Raw genomic sequence first — 19,924 nt, forward strand, 5'->3', positions numbered from 1 at the left:
TGAGTGCTGGTAGTCGTAGTAGGACCTTTTTGTTGTTGGTTTAGTTAGTGATTTACATAACTTTCCAAGTAGACGGTCTGCGAATCCAGCAATACTGTACTAGTATCCTCCTAGTTGACCAGATCAGATAGGTCAATACATGTAGTGCAATTGTTGCTAATTTGTTTCTCCGAGATAATTTTAGCTTGTGGTCAAAGAAATGTAATATTTCCAAAAAACAATCATCCATGTTTGTGTTAATTTCATGATCATCAGCACCTCCCAGGGGCAAGGCAGCAACATCCCAGACTCTGGCGGAACAGAGTGGGCATGAACGGTCCTCTGCAGGCTCTTCTGTTGTTCTGTTTTTAATATAATTATACTTCCCTAACTTTAACAGCTCCTATTCATTCCAAACTGTTTCCTAATTCTGTTTTTTACAAAATAGTCTTTGATCTTCTTGTAGACTGTTTCTACTTTCTTATCCTGCCTCTCTACCATCACTCATTGTGCTACTACTATTTACTAATATTTATGAGTTGATCTGTGTAGGTAGCTAAGCTTGCCCAGTTGGCAAACAGTGTTAAACAAAACTCTGATCCAGCAATAGCTCTAGAGGCACTCAGTGCAGCCCTCTGGGTTGCCCTTGCTGTCTATTCCAGTCTTCCTAATGTTAGTGCTTTGACAATTTACAACAACAAAATGTCAATGTCCACCAAGAATAAGCTAGTTGTTGGCTTTTTGATTTGATAGTAGCACCTACCATACTGCTAGTGTTTCAGGGACTATTCTGCACATACATAAGTATGGACAAGAGAAATAGGACATAGTTGATGATAGGTGCAGTTCGACTTTCCACATACCTCATTCAGAAGTAACTGTGCAGGACTCGGGAGCCTCACCTTGTTGGAACTTCAAGTCCTCTTGGTGGTGATGAGGAGTAGTTGGTTCTGTCTGTAATTATAAAAATGTTGCACGTTAAAGAGCAAGCATTCACCAGTTGTGCCAAAAAGAGTTGCATGTTATGGCTAAACATATAAGTTAACACCCTCCCCAAAACCGTGACTTCTTTTCAGTCCCAATAATAAAAAATTGTTTAACATTTTCTCTTCCATTACGAGACAAAGTAGGGAGTGCTGTATGGCATCAAAAAATATGACATGTTTTTTCTAGGCATCACAACATCGGATGCATCACTTGCCACCACCAGTGCCGGGGCCAGAAGCGCGGACGGGTCCACTCAAGCGGGGGATGCGGCGGCGCCACCAGGAGGAGCTGAGGGGGATGGCTCAGCAGTGGCGGACCGTAGTAAGTTATTATTATACTCCTTACTTATTGACATTTTAGAGTAGGCTTGTAAAGGAGTGTATGATGTACCGTACAGTAGCCAGTACACTACTACAAGTACACTGTACTGTTAAGAACAGTTACTGATTTATAACTACATTTTTTTAGCTAATCACGGAGAAGACAGTCACCCTTGACTTAGCAATAGCATTAGCAGCGGTAGTTCTCAAATAAGCAATGGCCCCCTCTATTTGACTTCAAATCAGCTGGGAAACTTTTATCGTGAAGCCAAGTCATATCAGATGAACTTGAGGGATGTGATGAACGAAAAGGGAAAGAACTTAGGGTCAATGGAAGGACGAGCGAGTCGTAACAATTATGACTAAAGAATAATACGTGTTTTTTAATGCAGGCAGAGTTGGCTGATAGGAAGGAATCAGATGCATGGCTGCTTGAAGCAAGGATGATTGGAGGAGAAAGAAAAAATGACTGCCTGTGTAGCTCAATCAGAAAATTCATGCGTGGTGTGCATTGCAATATATCATTTTGGTGAAACTCAAATGCAAGTCAAGACGGTGGTTTACCAAATAAAATGAAAAGGGTGTTATTTGGTTGTTGAGAAAAAGTAAAGTTGTTACAGTTGAGACATTAAGAAGAATGATACTTTGGAAGCCTGGATGGTATCTTCTTCCTCATACATAGCAGAGGTGTATGTAGAGCAGACGCTCAGTACATGAAGAGTGTCACTTTGTTCGAACAGCATGTCCGTGCCAGAGTAACAAAGCAGAGGAAATCCAAATACTACAAGTTGTGATTGTTCAGAAACTCTCCCTTGCCCAAAGTAACAGTACAGTAGTTTACTTTGCAGGCACAGCACATATTGTGTATGTATTGTATAGTTGACAATTATATCAAGTCAAGTAAGTCCCTTCCTCCGGCAATTATTGTTACCACACTCAGTCCCTATGTTCATAATTTTCTTTCTGCTGTGCTAATCATGGGCGGACTATCGCTGTTGTTCACTCAATATATCACAACAAAGCACCTAAAGTCATCCATCATATAAGCAAAGAGATCATGTGATCGGCTGGATACATGATCAGAAATGAATAATCTTCATTTTCCTTTGCAGTACTGAAAGCCCGGGGGGGCAGTGCGAAATATAAATTACATTGAGCAGTAGCCCTTGATGTAACCGAGTATGGCCAGTGCCACTCCTATACAAAAGTAAGAGCTTCCCTATCCCCACCTGCATGTACTGCTTAAAGTAATGCATGCAAGTCTGCGTCATCATGGCTTGTGTCTCTTTTTCTTGGGTGCAAGCTGACTGAGCTGGCATTATGCCGGCTACCACAAGTTCAAGTACAAGTAATTTCTTTCGCAAAACTAGAGTAAAACAGAAGAATAATGGTGTACTCTATGACTCTCTGACTATGCATTGAGTCCACAGTGCTGCCTTGTAGTAGAATTCCTGAAACTTCCACTGTTACAGGCCTACAAAGACGGTGGAAAGATACATGCCAAAATGTTATACTGTGCTTGCAAATTGCTAGTTTTACTGTGAGACAACTGTCTGTTGAATAATATTGTCTTATTGTTAAAGAGTATTGGTTACATTATTTTTCTTTCTTTCTTGATATAGATGCTCCAAAAGATCTCATCAGAAGGGAGATGGCTGTCCGGGTCAGGGCCCGGAAGATGGAGGCCATTTGGGTGGAATATTCCCATCTGTGGGCTTGGGAAGAGAAGGAGCGGGCGTCAACAACCTCCTCCATCACTGCCCCTGTGCCCACCAGCCAGCAGCCTCCATCACAGCGCCATGCTCGGACAGCCCCCCGCCGCCACTCAGCTGGAAGAACACCAGCAACTCCCCCCCCCCCAGAGCCTGGAAGGCACGCATGTCCCGCCTAAGCCTAAGAGTGGACTACCTGGAGCGCAAGGTGCACGACCTTGAAAAACAGTTCCAGGACCTCCACAAGGAGCGGCAGGACCGCCTGTCCAGACACCGCCGGAAGTGACTGTGGCCCTTGCCCATTTTTTAAAGACTGTTGGGGGGGGTGGGGAACCGTGAGTTGAGGATTATTTGGGACTACTGGACTAATTGAAATGGACAATTGGTTGGGGTAGGGAGGGCTGGAACTAGTTTATTTTTGTTAGGGGAAATATATCAATATTCATTTTACATACTTCAACATAGTGTATGCGTTGATCTTGTTTTGTGGGGTAGTGGGCGGGGGTTACGGCACGTTTGGTTTCCTCAAACTTACCATCATGAATTATCTAAAATGTCCAAAAATGTTCAAAAGTGCCACTAACAGAGTTAGTGAATTCAATTGGCCTACTAGTACTTTACTAGTACTTCTGTCAGTCTCTCTTCTGAGTCCTAGCCCATTATTCTACCTACCCAAAATGCATATCTTACCTGTGATTCGTGTTTGAGAATAGAGCTAGGCAGAGCTCTGGCTGCATGGCAAATGGTGATTACGCCATCCTGGACTGACATTCTGCTGTTGTGGTGTTAGTAGGAGTGGTACCACACTAGCAGTAGCAGCATATGAAAAACAAAGTAAAAAAAGGATACATTGAGTGGCCTGAGAGTAGTATTAGAAGGAACAGTAGCCTAAGCAATGCTGAAGATAAGTATGGGGAAAAAGAATTGCATGGATGATTATAACTACAACAAGAACAGTGACACAGCAGTGTAACAACAAGTCTTCTTGACATGTAGGAGGATGATGTTGATGATGGATCCAATCGATGCTGGGCATGAAATTCAGAATGTATTTAAAAATACTTATTGTTGTTTTTTTCACCTGAATTACAATATCCTAGTATTCATCTAGCTGCCTTAAAATTGATTTGAGGAAGTTGCTTGCACCTTATCGTCCCCAGCAAGTGTGTAGAATTATTGTTGTAATGTACTCACACCTCAATGAAAACCACACAGCCCATGGGAAGAGGTTTAGGGTTTGAAACTTGGATGGGAATGGGGTTTGTGGGGAAAGTTTTGTGGAGACAGGAAAAATAACACAGCATGGACAAACAACAAATGAAGATAAACAAATCTTTGGATACAAAGCTATCCATAAATCTTTTAAGGGATATAAAGGAAGTGCATGCACTACTACATGCATGAAGTTGTTTGCTAAATGGATAGGTTACTGAAAAGTAAGTAGTACTTTCTACAATGTACTAACTATGAAGAAACAATGTGACAGTACAGGGCTGCAGTAATTATGCAATTTCACTTGCCTATCTGCCCTCAGAGAGAAGATCCACTTAGTACATTAAATTAGTTTAAAAAATAGCAAATACAAAAGTATACAGTGGCTGGAGGGATGAATTGAAGCAGAGAGCAAACAAATGCACAGAGTCACACTCATAGAATTTCAGAGCAATAACATTACTTAAAATATACGTAGAAATGAAGATGGATACTGTAACTGTATGTTGTTGTAGTTGTCCTGTTGAATTTGGGAAGTTGTATGCATCCAGCCATTCCTCTTTTTCGCGGTACTCCTCCATTCCATCTGATGCTCCGTCGATCAATGTTGGGGACCAGAAGACACCTTGTCCACTGCCTGCCTGGCGGATGCAGAATTGCGGGTCACTAATTGTAAGCGTGAGTTCATCCGTTTTGCCATTGCACAGGGTAAAAGCCGGCCTGTAATTGTTGATGGAAAAACAGGGAGTGATATTAAAACACAATGGAGAAAAAAATATAAGGTACGCTGTGCAGTGCAAAAATAATACTTTCAGTTTCAGAGTCGACAGTATTACAATACATACAAGTATCATTTCGAAAGTGCGTACTCTGAGTCTCCTTTTCAAGGATAAATAAGTGTGGGCGAAATTTGCGGATCTTTCCCCTCAAGCTAGGTGTAAAGTGTAAACTGCGACTTTAGAACAAAATTAGACCCCTCAACCCACCCCCAAACATCTAGAACCCCCCCCCAAAAACATGCAATACTACTAGGCCTAACTTTCAACCATGCCAAAACGCTCTCTGCGACTAGGGCTAGGCCCAAACTCCCCTTTTCCACCATGGATTTTCTTCAAACCACTTGCATCCAATATTAGACCTTCCCAGCAGTGCCCCCAGACCCCTCAACCCACCCCCAAACATCTAGAACACCCCAAGCAGCCCCCCAAAAACATGCAATACTACTACTAGGCCTAACTTTCAACCTTGCCAAAATGCTCACTGCAACTAGGGCTAGGCCCAAACTCCCCTTTTCCACCATGGATTTTCTCCAAACCTCTTGCATCCAATATTATACCTTCCCACCATTGCCCCAGATCCCTCAACCCACCCGCAAAAAAGTAGAACACCCCCAAACAGGCCAAAAGCAAAAATGGAAAATGTGACACTTAGAAAATTTGACACCTACCTCAAAAATCACTCCAAAAGTGCTGTGCAGCTAGGCCCTAACTCCCCTTATCCACCATGGATTTTCTTCAAACCACTTGCAATCAAAATTAGACTTTCCCAGCAGTGCTCCCAGACCCCCAAACCCACCCCTAAAAACCTAGAACCCCCCCCAACCGCCCCCCAAAAAACACGCAATACTGCTAGGCCTCAGTTTAAATCGTGCCAAAACGCTGTCTGCAACTAGGCCCAAACCCCTTTTTTCCACCATGGATTTTCTTGAAACCACTTGCAATCAAAATTAGACTATCCCAGCAGTGCTCCCAGACCCCCAAACCCACGCCCCAAAACCTAGAACCCCCCCAAACAGCCCCCCAAAAACCGACAAGTGAGCTAAAAAGGAAAAACTTTTTCACCATGGGTTTTCTCCAAACCACTTGCATCCGATATTAGACCTTCCCAGCAATGCCACAAGACCACTCAACCCACCCGCAAAAAAAGTAGAACACCCCCAAACAGGCCAAAAGCAAAAATGGAAAATGTGACCGAAAATTTGAGGTCTACCTCAAAAATCACTCCAAAAGCGCTCTGCAGCTAGGCCCTAACTCCCCTTTTCCACCATGGATTTTCTTCACACCACTTGCAATCAAAATGAGACTTTCCCAGCAGTGCTCAACAGGAGAAGAAGTTCCCTTAATGGCCACAATTTTATATTACACGTATGCATCACATGGTTTATGTTGGAGGTGACAGATACACAACAGACTTTATTTTATTCAAAAAATATATAACATTTTTAATTTTTTGTTTTTAGCATTGCTTTCAAGTTTATATATGCTCATTTGACTTAGAATTCATGGAAAACATGTAATCACAATATAAACATTTCAAGAATTCATTTCATGGTTCATACAAAAAAAGTGAAATAGAGTGACAATACCTAAGTTATACGTATGCCCCTGATAGCACACAACCAATCACAACAGACTGACACATTCATACTCTCATTACATACACATCCACAACGTCTGAAAAAGGAATCTGGGTATTAATCAGTAGGGGAACCCCTGCCAACTATGAGTCTCAAAGCTGAGTGTGAGACCCCGCACTATGGTCGACGCGCGTTTCGGCGGCCCGCGGCCACCTTCCTCAGGACCTCTTCCAGGCAGTCAAAACTCTCATGAACAGGGGACCTAAAAAATTTAGTGAAAAAGAATATTTTATATACACTGTCACCATTGATATTTTAAAAAACAGGGAAAAAAAACAAAGCTAATTTACAAGAGTATTTACATAATTAAAAAACTATTTTTTGACACTTGAGCTCAACATGTGACACAACACAACCCGAATCCTCAGTGGTAGTACACAAATCTCTAATTCGTGCAGAACTTTAGAGAAAGCATTAGAGTAGTACTCAATATATGTACTGATGCATGTTACTCTATGGTCTAATAGTATGACATACATTTCCGAAAAGTAGAGAAGACAGGGGTCAGGAGACCAAACAAGTGCTGTGATAGTTGGCATATATAAAGATACATAATAGATGTCCAGTTACTTACACTTGAAAACTATTAATACTGTTTAATTCCCATGGAACAGTATCAGCGGCATGAACCACGTAGAGGGGTAAATCAGAAGTTTCTCAATATCTTAAAAGGGAAAGCGTATTCAATGAACTGATATATGGAGTAAGTAAACGAGCAAGTTATGTTTCCAAAGGATGTGCATGCCTTACCTATAATTAGAATGTGGGACTCTCTATAGGTGTCCAACAGAGATAGGAAGGCGGTATTGCAAACCCAAAAGGGCAACTCGTGATCGTTCATTCAACGAAAATATTAAATTGCGACAAAAAAGAGAAGATATAATAAAGACCATATGTATCCTCTAAGTGGCATCTAGTACTAATAGTGTCTTACCTATACGAGGGACCCACCTTGAGATCAAGTATGTTATTCTGTTCTCTGTCCCCGTGTAATTACTTTCAGTTGTGTTCTATTATCGAGTGGGGTACAAGTGGACTGTGTCTCATATCTTCAGAAAGCCTAAAGAATAAAGAGAGATGAAGTGTCAGTCTATCTATGTACCGTAAAATGTTAAACGGAACAAAGTACACACAGAACTAGTGCACTTACAGGGAAGATTTTGGAAGCAAGACATTAGATAAACAGACAGTATCTATGCCTTCAGAACGTGCAGATTCAAACAGAAAGCGGCTACCTCCGTTAGTTTGTCCTAATCGAGCATTCTCTATGTATATTCGCATATGGGAAAATAGACAGTGCTCGTGCGCTCATAACCCTAGATGTTATCGGATAATGTAGATGGCATTTAAGAAGGAGGGGAAGCATGAGGCAAGAAAACACTTAGTCAAACGCGGCATAGTTAACAACTCTAGGGCGTGCAGATGCAATCAAACAAGCGGCTGCCTACATGAGTTTTTGTGTCTAGTGTTATATACATATAGACGCCTATGAGATGGAAAAAATAATCACTGCCCTAATACGTCAATATTATCAGCTAACGCCAATGACTATTAAGTAGAATTTTTTTTTTTAACCATGCAAACATATAGACAAACACAACGCAATACAGGATGTGTAGCGTAATACTGGTCGCGTAAGGGAAATAGAACAAGGCGTTCATCTCAAATGCATCAAACTACTTACTGCAGCCTCGCACGAAGTGCAGATCAATGTAGACTCCCACAGGAACGTGTGGTTTCAAACACAAATAAGCGCCACCGGACATGTATTTAAGCAAAAGGAGACGGCGAAAGTCTCGCGATATTTTGACAAATTGTCAGATGTTAAATAATGAAAATAAAGGCAGGACTCTCTAATACAATGTACACTAGCCGTCACAAGTCTCCTGGACATGTTTTAAAGCAAGAGAAGACGGCGGAAGTCTTGCGATATTTTGACAAATAGTCAAATGTTAAATGATGAAAATAAAGAGAGGACTCCCGAATACAATGTATACAAACAAACACGAGTCTCCTGATTTAAAGGTGCCAAGAGGGCAAAACAGGCGCCCTGCTGAAGAGATCTGGTCAGTGTCGGGACAGCGGGTAGTACATCCTGCAGAAGCATAGTTGTATGTGATAGAAAGACCACCACATTACCTAGTCTAACGAACCCAATAAGTTTTCATTCATATTGATGATAAACTGAAAGTAGGCAGGGGGATAGGCTATCTTATCAAAAGATGTCACTTGGTCAGAAGATGACGAAAAACGAGGTATGGCCAATTAGAGGGAAAAAGGGGAAAATAAGGATAAAATAAGGAAATGATGACACTGCATCTAATATGCAGGAAATACCTAGTTGGTGAGTGTCTCACTAGAGACAGATGAGTTCTGGTACTACAGACAGTCACCTGTGGACAACACTGATGCATGCCGGAACAGGGCATAATAGGCTTAAATAAATACACAGTATCAAAGCTGAAATCACATAGAGTCACTGTGCGGTGTAAATTGGACACTATTTCGTGATATACCATTAAATTTCCTCATTTAGACCACGTTTGACCCAGTCCAAGTGGTATATCCAAAAGGTTTCACGTTTCTTGCGTGTTGTTTCTATTAGTTGACCTGATATTGACTGCCCTTTCTCTAGGATTGACCATTTAATGTCTTGCTCATTGTGGTTCATTTTCAAAAAATGCTCAACTAGCGGTGCCATCAGTCTCTTTGTTCTGATGGCAGATTTGTGTACGCTGAAGCGTGTGCGAAATTCACGGCCAGTTTCTCCTACATATGCCAACCCACAACCACAGAATAGAATATAAATTATTTTGCTGCTACGACAGTTTGTCAGGTGACGAAGTTAAATTTCCTTGTCATTATATTCAATGGTCTCAGATGTAATTGCTGAGTCGCAAGCATGACACAAACCACATCTGTGGTTTCCCAGAACGACAGGAAGTCCCGTAATGGAACGTTGGCCATCTGAAGGAGACCTTTTGGTCTGGCGAGTATGCACCAACATATCCCGCAAGTTCTTATTTCTTCTGTATGCTAGTAAGGGTAAAGGCATAGCGGGAACATGCTCATCGGCATTCAGAATTCTCCAGTTTTTGTTTATAATGTTCCTGATCTTGAAATTCAGGGTGGAATGATTTATAACACAGGTAATCCGATTGTTTTTCAAGCGATTGGACTCTTGCAGTAAGGCTACTCTATCATAGTACTTAGCTCTTTTAAAGGTGTGTCGTACCAGACGATGGGGATAACCTCTCTTGAGTAGTCTATCTTTAAGCTCATCTCCATGTTTGTGGAAAGCAGCCATATCCGTACAATTACGGCGAATCCGTAGAAATTCCCCAAATGGGATGGATTCTCTCTGACAGTTGGGGTGGTAACTGTCAAATTTTTAAATGGTATTTTTGGCTGTAGGTTTCCTGAAAAGGCTGACTTTCAATTGTCCGTTGGTGCCCTCAATGCTGATGTCCAAAAAGTCAACCTTATTGTTGTTATAATTTACAGTGAATCCGAGATTTGGGTCACTGGCATTGAGCCAGAGAACAAACGCTTCCAACATGTCAATTGATCCACTCCAAATGAAGAAAATATCATCTATAAAGCGTTTCCAAAATGATATATTTTCAAAAAAATGGGGCCAATTCATTATAGAAGTTACGTAGTTCCCACTCACCCATAAACGCATGGGCAACACTAGGGGCACAAGTAGCTCCCATTGAAGTGCCCTTAATATGTTTATAAAGAGAGCCATTATACTCAAAGAAGTTATTCAAAAGAACAACTTCGAGGCATTGTAAGATAAAAACATCTGGGCGATTATGAGGGAACCTATGGAGGAGAGCTGACACCGCCTGCAATGCCCGGCACTGAGGGATATTGGTGATTAACGCCTCAATGTCGAGCGCCACAAGGATGTCAGTCTCAGAATTGAATGGAAGTCCCTCAATTTTTTTGATAATATCGCCAGTGTCACGGATATACGAAGCATACTTGTGCGTGAGGGGACACAAAAAGGTGTCCACGTATTTGGATAAGGGCTCAGTACATGACCCTATGGTAGATAATATAGGTCGCATAGGGGGATTAGTTTCGGACTTATGTGTCTTGGGTAGACCGTAAAGTGCAGAAATGGTAGGACATGATTTGTTGAGGAAGACCAGTTCGTCCTCACAGATAAATCCATCTCTAAATGCCGCTTGGGTCATTTCCTGAATATGAACATTTAGTCTTTCTAATTCTCTTCTTTGTGCTGGTCTGTAGTGATCTGTCACTGACAGCATCTCAGTAATTTTCTCATCATAAGTGTTTTTGTCAAATACAGTCACCCCGCCACCTTTATCGCAGGGTTTGATTACGATTGTAGGATCTATCTTAAGACTATTAAGTGATGTAATTTCCAATTTGGACAGGGTACATTTAGGTTTCTGAGGGTTCTTAATCACACGTTTGATGTCCCGAAGGACATTCTGTTCGAATATACGTACCTCAGCATCCACCTTATCCAACGTTGGAGTAAATGTGGATGGAGGCTTACATATAGATAGGTTATTATCCTCATCAGTCATAGGTCAAACCATGAAGAATTTATTCAATCTGACCTTCCTAAGGAAGGCGAATAAGTCCTCGTGTAATTTGAATTTATTCAAAAACACACTATAGACAAATGACAGGCCTTTACTTAGCATCTGTATATCTTCGGGTAAAAGATTACCTGTAGAAAGATTATCGATAGGTACATTTTCACTAGTAGAACCAATTGCCTTAGATGTGTCGCCTACCATCAACATTTTGCTGGTTGCGGGTCCTGACATACTGTTGAGGTGGTTGAGGGCTCATTTGCTGTTGTGCTCCTTGGTCCTGCCACCGGACATTCCTCCCTCGGTATTGGCCCCGGGGTAAAAATCCTTGTCCATGAAATGGCCGTTGATTAGTTCTTCATCTAAACAGTCTTGAGTTATATTGACCTGGCACCCAGGCCCCCAAACCCATCCCCAAAAACCTTGAAACTCCCCAAACAACCCCCTAAAAACAAGCAATACTGCTAGGCCTCAGTTTAAATCGTGCCAAAATACTGTCTGCAACTAGGCGCAACCCCCCTTTTCCACCATGAATTTTCTTGAAACCACTTGCAATCAAAATTAGACTATCCCAGCAGTGCTCCCAGACCCCCAATCCCACCCCCAAAAACCTAGAACTCCCCCAAACAGCGCCCCTATAACACGCAAGCGAGCTAAAAAAGAAAAACGTTTTCAACATGGATTTTCTCCAAACCACTTGCATCCGATATTAGACCTTCCAAGCAATGCCCCCAGACCCGTCAACCCCCGCAAAAAAATAGTACACCCCCAAAAAGGCCCAAAGCAACAAGCATTTGCAATGCAATAGGTCTCGCATTAGGAAAGTTTGAGGTATTGGTACTGTAAATGAGATATTTTTTATGGATATATGATGTTACAACGTGTACTTTTAGCACGCATACCATTACCACGGATTTTTTACAATGCAGGTCATGTTACAACGGATACCTTTACAACGCAATACACTACAACGCACATACTATTACAACGCATACCATTACAACGTAAGTATAGGTAAGTATATAATATTATTATATATTTTAAATAATTATTTTTGTAATATTTAATTTAATTATTAATTATTAAATTATTAAATAATTATATTAATGAAATTAAATTAATTTTAATTTTATTATTTGTAAATATATATTAAAAATACCCCTCTACCGCAAAACCCAAACCCAGCCCTAAAACCTAAAAATACCCCTGTGCCCCATAACCCAAACCCAGCCCTAAAACCTAAAAATACCCCTGTACCCCAAAACCCAAACCCAGCCCTAAAACCTAAAAATACCCCTGTACCCCAAAACCCAAACCCAGCCCTAAAACCTAAAAATACCCCTGTGCCACATAGCCCAAACCCAGCCCTAAAACCTAAAAATACCCCTGTACCCCAAAACCCAAACCCAGCCCTAAAACCTAAAAATACCCCTGTACCCCACAACCCAAACCCAGCCCTAAAACCTAAAAATACCCCTGTACCCCAAAACCCAAACCTAGCCCTAAAACCTAAAAATACACCTGTACCCCAAAACCCAAACCCAGCCCTAAAACCTAAAAATACCCCTGTACCCCAAAACCCAAACCCAGCCCTAAAACCTAAAAATACCCCTGTACCCCAAAACCCAAACCCAGCCCTAAAACCTAAAAATACCCCTGTATAAAAAAAACCCAAACCCAGCCCTAAAACCTAAAAATACCCCTCTACCCCAAAACCCAAACCCAGCCCTAAAACCTAAAAATACCCCTGTACCCCAAAACCCAAACCCAGCCCTAAAACCTAAAAATACCCCTGTACCCCAAAACCTAAACCCAGCCCTAAAACCTAAAAATACCCCTGTACCCCAAAACCCAAACCCAGCACTAAAACCTAAAAATACCCCTGTACCCCAAAATCCAAACCCAGCCCTAAAACCTATATATAAAATTAAATGATATACATACCTATACTTACGTTGTAATGGTATGCGTTGTAATAGTATGTGCGTTGTAGTGTAATGCGTGGTAAAGGTATGCGTGGTGAAGGGTTATGCGTGGTAATGGTATGCGTGGTAAAAAATGCATGGTAAGAGTTGCATACCATTTTTTATTTATGTGTTGGTTTTGAAAATAGCGAAATTAATAGTGCCAATAGTTTTAACTTTTGCAAATGTGACACCTATAGCATTTGTAAGGCAACATGTGTTTTATTTACGTGACTTAGATGTATTGATATTACAAATAACAATGGCTTTAATTTTTTTTAATGTTTAATAATTGAAAAAAGTTATTGTAATTTAAAATGGCAATAGCTTAAAGTTTTGTGAATTTTATGTTCAGTCTATTTTATTGTAACGAAAATCCAAGAACAGAAGTGAAATATTAACATCTGTTTGTGACATTTGTAATAAAGCTTGAAACATTGAGAGAACATATTTGAACCAGTTGATGTTGAATGGTTGCACAGATTGATGCTGTGGTGGCACTGAGTGATGTTGTGGTGGCGACGAGTGATGCTGGCGCGTTCAGTGATGCTGTGGTAGCACATAGTGATGTTGTGGTGCCCCAGAGGGATGCTGTGTTGGTGCTGAGTAATGCTGTGGTGGTGCGATAGAGTGAATGCGATAGAGTGAGTGTGATAGATAGATAGAGAGAGGGCGATAGAGTGAGGGCGATAGATAGAGAGTAGGCAATAGATAGATAGAGAGAGGGAAATAGATAGAGAGAGGCGATAGATAGATAGAGCGAGGGCGATAGATAGATAGAGAGAGGGCGATAGATGGAGAGAGGGCGATAAATAGATGGAGAGAGAGCGATAGATAATAATAATAATAATAATAATAATAATAATAATAATAATAATAATAATAAAACCATTTCTAAAGCGCCTGGTTACACTCAACAACAGTGTGTCCCTGCGCTATGCTTGCTGTCCCCCCCCCCTAATTAGTTGTTATCACCAGGCCAAGAGACATGTCAATTTCTAGCAAAAGATTAAGTGAGTGAGAAAAGATGGGTTTTAAGTTTAAGCCGAAATCTTGTTTCAGATGGCTCCATGCGAAGTTCAATGGGAAGCTCATTCCAGTATTTGCCCGCCAACGACCTGAATGAGCCACCACCCATTCTGGCCTTTCGGATGCGAGGTACCGTGAACAGCATAGTACCCAGTGACCTTAGATTGCGTCTAGGACAATGAATGGTTAGAAGCTTCGTAGATACACTGGACCTTTCCCATGGGCTATGCGGTGCGCAATGCACAGCACTTTAAACCTTATGCGTTCCTTAATAGGAAGTGGTCAGCTATTGACTCGCATAGTTCATTTGAATGGGTATCTTGCGCCATTACTCTAGTAGGGACCGTAAGTTCTTTATATATGGCAAACAATTCTTTGGTGGGATTGTCTGCCTTTCTATTCTTTCTTTAAAGAATGCTCCCTTTGCCGTTCTAACTAGCTTGTGGTATTTTTTCAATTCTGTTTTATAATGCAATTTACACTCTGAGTCATAATTTTTTCGCCAGTGACGTTCCAAATGTTTGCATTTAGCTTTATTCTCCATATGGCAGGAGCCACTATATCTAAATCTATCAGTGTAGTGTTGATAGGGCTTGTTTCCCTGAAGCTCTGCGAGGCAGATTCAGCACCAGGCGTGCCGCAGCATTCTGTACCCGCTGCAGCTGATAAAGCAATTTCTTGCTTAGGCCTATGAGCAGGGAATTGCCATAGTCAAGATGGGGCGTGACTAGGGCATGGATTAAAGTTTTCCTAGCACTAATAGGCAGCAGGTCTAAAACTTTACTTAGAGTTTTTAGGATGCCATAGCATTTTTCCATAGCAAGGTTCCATGTACAGATTAAATAATGTCGGACTCAGATTTGAGCCCTGTGGAACCCCTTGACTCAGCCCCCGGGGGGAGGATTTAAATGGGGGACAGTACACTTGGAAACTTCTATTCTAGAGGAAAGATCTTATCCATTCGAGGGCCGAGCCTTCCACTCCAATTTCTGTGAGGCGAGACAGCAGCAAGGTGTGCGATACTGTGTCAAACGCCGCACTTAGATCTAATAGTATCAATGCTGCTGTCTGCCCCTCATCTACTTTCTGTCACAAAAGTTCTGTGGAGAAAAGTACAGCTGATTCTGTGGAATGGCCAGCTCTAAGCCCCGACTGAGTGGGGTGTAGGAGTTGCCCCTCCTCAAGATATTCCATGAGCTGTACATTAACTATTTTCTCCACCACCTTCATACAGAATGGAAGTAGTGAGATGGGACGTAAGTTCTGTACCTGGGAGATGTGCACGTTGGGCTTTTTTTTCAAAGGGATTACCTGAGCCCTTTTCCATACTTCTAACACATGGCACTCCTGAAAAGATAGGGTTGCCATGTGACTGATGTGATCTATTACGTCCTCAACAATTCCCTTAAAACAGTTGGGTGGGGCTGCATCACTAGGGGATCCTGATTGAATACTGTTAACTATGTTCAACATAGTCCGTCTGTCCGGTAATTTAAAACACGTCAAGTCTGTGTTAGTGGTCATGCTCTTGCTCCTTATGGCCAGATTTGGCGCTCTTCCAACCCTTCAGTAAAAGAGGAGTAGATTTTATCCACTTTATCAACGAAGTGGTCAGCTATTGACTCGCATAGTTCATTTGAATGGGTATCTTGCGCCATTACTCTAGTAGGGACCGTAAGTTCTTTATATATGGCAAACAATTCTTTGGTGGGATTGTCTGCCTTTCTATTCTTTCTTTAAAGAATGCTCCCTTTGCCGTTCTAACTAGCTTGTGGTATTTTTTCAATTCTGTTTTATAATGCAATTTACACTCTGAGTCATAATTTTTTCGCCAGTGACGTTCCAAATGTTTGCATTTAGCTTTATTCTCCATATGGCAGGAGCCACTATATCTAAATCTATATCTAAAGCATTCGACATCCATTCTTCATATCCTTTCCATGCCTCCTGCAGTGTGTCACTCCATGGAGGCGGTTTGTTCCTGACTGAAATTTTTCCAATCCCTTCGCTTTTGAGGCAATGGTTTAATTTTCTCGACTTTCCGAATGTTTACTTCCACCTCAAACGGAATCATATAATGATCAGACCAGGAGATTCTAGTCGGGGGGTAACTTTTATTCCTTCCCAATTTGCAAAAATAGGGTCAAGGAGATGGCCCAATTGATGTGTGGGTAACAGTGACTGCAGATGGAGAGAGGGCGATAGATAGATGGAGAGAGGGCGATAGATAAATGGAGTGAGGGCGATAGATAGATGGAGTGAGGGCGGGCAATAGATAGATGAAGTGAGGGCGATAGATAGATGGAGTGAGGGCGATTGATAGATGGAGTGAGGGCGATAGATGGAGTGAGGACGATAGATGGAGTGAGCATGAGATAGTATGTAAAAGAGATTTACTGAAGTCCTATTGTATGTGCTCCAAAATGCCTTTGTAGATAGGCCCCACTGTGTATCATGTATATGCACATCCACCTCGCAGAGGCACCTTTAGTGCTGTTAATTAGAATATTCAGAGAAGGCTGCTGTTTGCATTCACGTGCACATTTATTACATGTAAAAAAATAAAACGAGCTATGCAGTCATCTGACTACTAAAGATGGCATCTGCTACCCGTGCACTTTATCTGCTGTAATTAGTGTGGCATCTCACCAGATCTGGCCATTGAGCCTTTGAGAGCCCTTCTAAGTGGATTGGGAAGTTTTTTTTGTTGTTTTGTTTTAAAATCCCTGTGATCTAGCTATCCCGGGTTCGACCTGAGCCACTGGGGCAGCTTGCAGTAGAAGAGGCTCCCTGAACTGTATTGAGGTGTTAACACACAGCAAACTCCAGACGACTGCCTACAAGCAGATCTTATCAAGCCCCTTTCATATTCAGGGACGCAGACCAATTGGTTCTGAATTTACAAGCTCTAAACAAATGTCTGCTTCCTTTCATCTTGGGAGGGCGGGGTGACGCAGGGGGCAGAACGAAGCGAAGAATAGTGAAGCATGTGACTTTTACAATTGCCTCTGCGCAGGCAGGCAGCCTTCCAGTGAATTTACACAAATTAAGCATTGCATAGTTTGTATTTAAAAATAAGTGGATTTACTAAAGGATAAAGGGGAAAGAACTTTAAGGAAAGCGTAGGTTGATTGAAGGCGCTGGCAGCGTCCAGTTGCTCATTAAGGGTTCTCGAGTGACATTTGTAGTCGATTTTGGTGGAAATGGCTACTGTATTAATAACCGACACCCGATTATCATGTTTCAGTATTTGGCTGCAGGAAGCTCTAAATGCATTTTTTTCTTGCTGTGCGAGGCGCATGCTTTTATTTGAAATACATGTTTACATTTCCATCAAAATCATACTTTGAAGTGACTCTGTGTGCACATAAATCTTTTGGCTGCAAATCTCAAAGGAAACGTGCTGCTGCAGCATTTGAAATGCTTTTAAACATCCCCGCGTTCCGTTAGTCACCGGTTTATATTAAGCACCAGAGTGCACGTGATGCCTTAATTAAATAGATGTTTGCGCTATATAAAATTTGTAAATGGAATTCCCATATGCATTAAGTAGGTGAACTGCTCCTGGCAAGAGCCCCGAGAATGTTGGCCCCAGGGGCCGAGACTCAAACGTGGCTCCCTGCTCCCCTCCGAACGGAGATGCAGGGGCTCTAAAAAGGGTGACAACACTGCGAAGCCTCGTTAACAACTGAATGGTCTTTCACCGACCTTTGAAGCACTTGGGTGTGGCTAGAATCAGACAGTCGCCAGCCCTGGGAGCTGTCTCGGCTCGGGATAGCACTCACAACGGGAGAAAGAGTGGTGGAGATATGCTCTGACGCGTGCCAGCGCCTATTTTGTCCCTCTTTGTGGAGAAAGTCTGCTACAAACACAAATTACCAAGGGCTTGTGTGTGCCCAAGACTAATATGCGAGATAGTTCTTTTGGGAGCACTTTTATTTATGGTATTGTACACTGTGCGCCCTACATGTATGCAGTGGGGGAGGGGGGGGGGCTTCCAGATGGGAGAATATGTTCATGCGGAAAGCAGCATGTAAGACACCAATTTTATTTTCATAAAACGTACCTACCTGTTTATGTAAACATGTGTAAAAGGCTGTAAGCTATGTTGCACTGTTTGTAATGGTAACAAGGAAATATTGCTTGAAAAGCCATTATATTTTAATAAGATAGTGGAGAAAGAAATAATTTTAAGGAAGTGGTAATCTTGCATTGCACTGAATAGAAATCGTTTCCATGCGCGCGCTTTCCGACATGGTTTTGAGGGAATGACTATTCATGTGCCGGAGTTCTTCAGTACAGAACGTCTTCAACAACACTAGTCCGGACATGTTGCTAGAGACCTCGGAAGGAGGCATCTGTACCCGCAGGGGTCGTTCACATAACCCTGAGGTGCAGACCGTGCCAGACCGCGCCCAGAGCCCAGGACCCCTGCTCCCCCCAACCAAACCATCATCAAATATTCTAGCGACACCCTGCAAAGATTAAGAAGCCTTTCAGCTCCCACATGCTACGGCTCGATCTCCCCAGAGGAAGGACACTCCCGCTGCCTAAACTGCCCTTACAGGTTTTGCCCTCAGCTCCCGTTACATCCAATTTGCCTCAATATGGCCCTGCTGAACTGCAGATCCCTCCCAAAGCATCAAATCGAAATCAATCTACTGCTAAAGGACTCGGAAATAGAAGTACTCTTCCTGACGGAAACCTGGCTCACAGCCGGCTCTGAACCAGATATCATCAAATCGCTCCCACCGGAATACCTCATCAAGTTCCACAAAGACCCGTAGGTATCGGTGGAGGAATAGCAATCTTATATCGAGATTACCTCTCATGCCAATTCAAAGACAGCCCCATTTTAGACTGCGAAAACGTTCTCTTCTCCGTCCACCGGCCGCCTTCGACCACCCTCTCAGGGCTGCTTGTGTACTGCCCACCGGGACCGGTACTACGCTTTAATGAGTCGCTCATTGACTCTATCTCCTCCCTAGCTTGCCTATCACCAAATTTCACGCTTCTGGGAGACTTAAATCTCCATTTCGATGATTCTCCAGCAAGCCAGCTGCGGACCTCAAAGCAGACCTAGGCTCTCTCAATCTCGAATTATTAAACAAACTACCTACTCACAACAAAGGACATCTGTTGGATCCCGTATTTTCCAACCTCCCGAGACTAACAACTCAACCTCTCATCCCCCTCCCATGGTCAGACCACTTCTTGGTCCCTTTCAAATTACAACTTACCACCAAGGCCCCTGACCGACATCCCACCCAACCCCCCTCTCGCCCATGGAATAAACTGGACATAAACTCCTGGGTCCAGGCCCTCTCCTCCTCTATACCTGAACTCGACCAAGACCCCTCCAAAGCAGATGCCCAACTACAGGAGTGGATTCATCAATCCCTAGAAACCTCCCTCCCACTCAAACACCTGCCCAGCAGTAAGAAAAAAGCTAAATCACCATGGTTCACTCAGGAACTTCGGAACCAAAAAAAGACATGCAAAAAACTTGAGCGCTCTTGGAGAAAAACCTGGTCAACGGATTCCAAAAACGAGTACAGAGCTGCCATCAGGCTCTACAAGAATTCCATAAAAAAGACACAGGCCACCTTCTTTGAAGGAAAGATTGCAGCAGCTGCAAATTCAGCGAAGGAAACTTACCGCATTGTACGTCTCCTCACAAAAATCCAAGTTCCCTACCCCCTCCAGATCCAGAGGGCATAAGATGTAA

General features: G+C 42.4%; 1 pseudogene; it reads right to left on the minus strand.

Annotated features, from left to right (window-relative positions):
• Positions 1–9,126: 9,126 nt before the first annotated feature.
• Positions 9,127–10,185, minus strand: LOC147747419 (uncharacterized; annotated as a pseudogene).
• Positions 10,186–19,924: the final 9,739 nt, after the last annotated feature.

This window comes from Lissotriton vulgaris, chromosome 1_1 (genome assembly GCF_964263255.1).
Source record: "Lissotriton vulgaris chromosome 1_1, aLisVul1.2, whole genome shotgun sequence".
Classification (NCBI taxonomy): Eukaryota; Metazoa; Chordata; class Amphibia; order Caudata; family Salamandridae; genus Lissotriton; species Lissotriton vulgaris.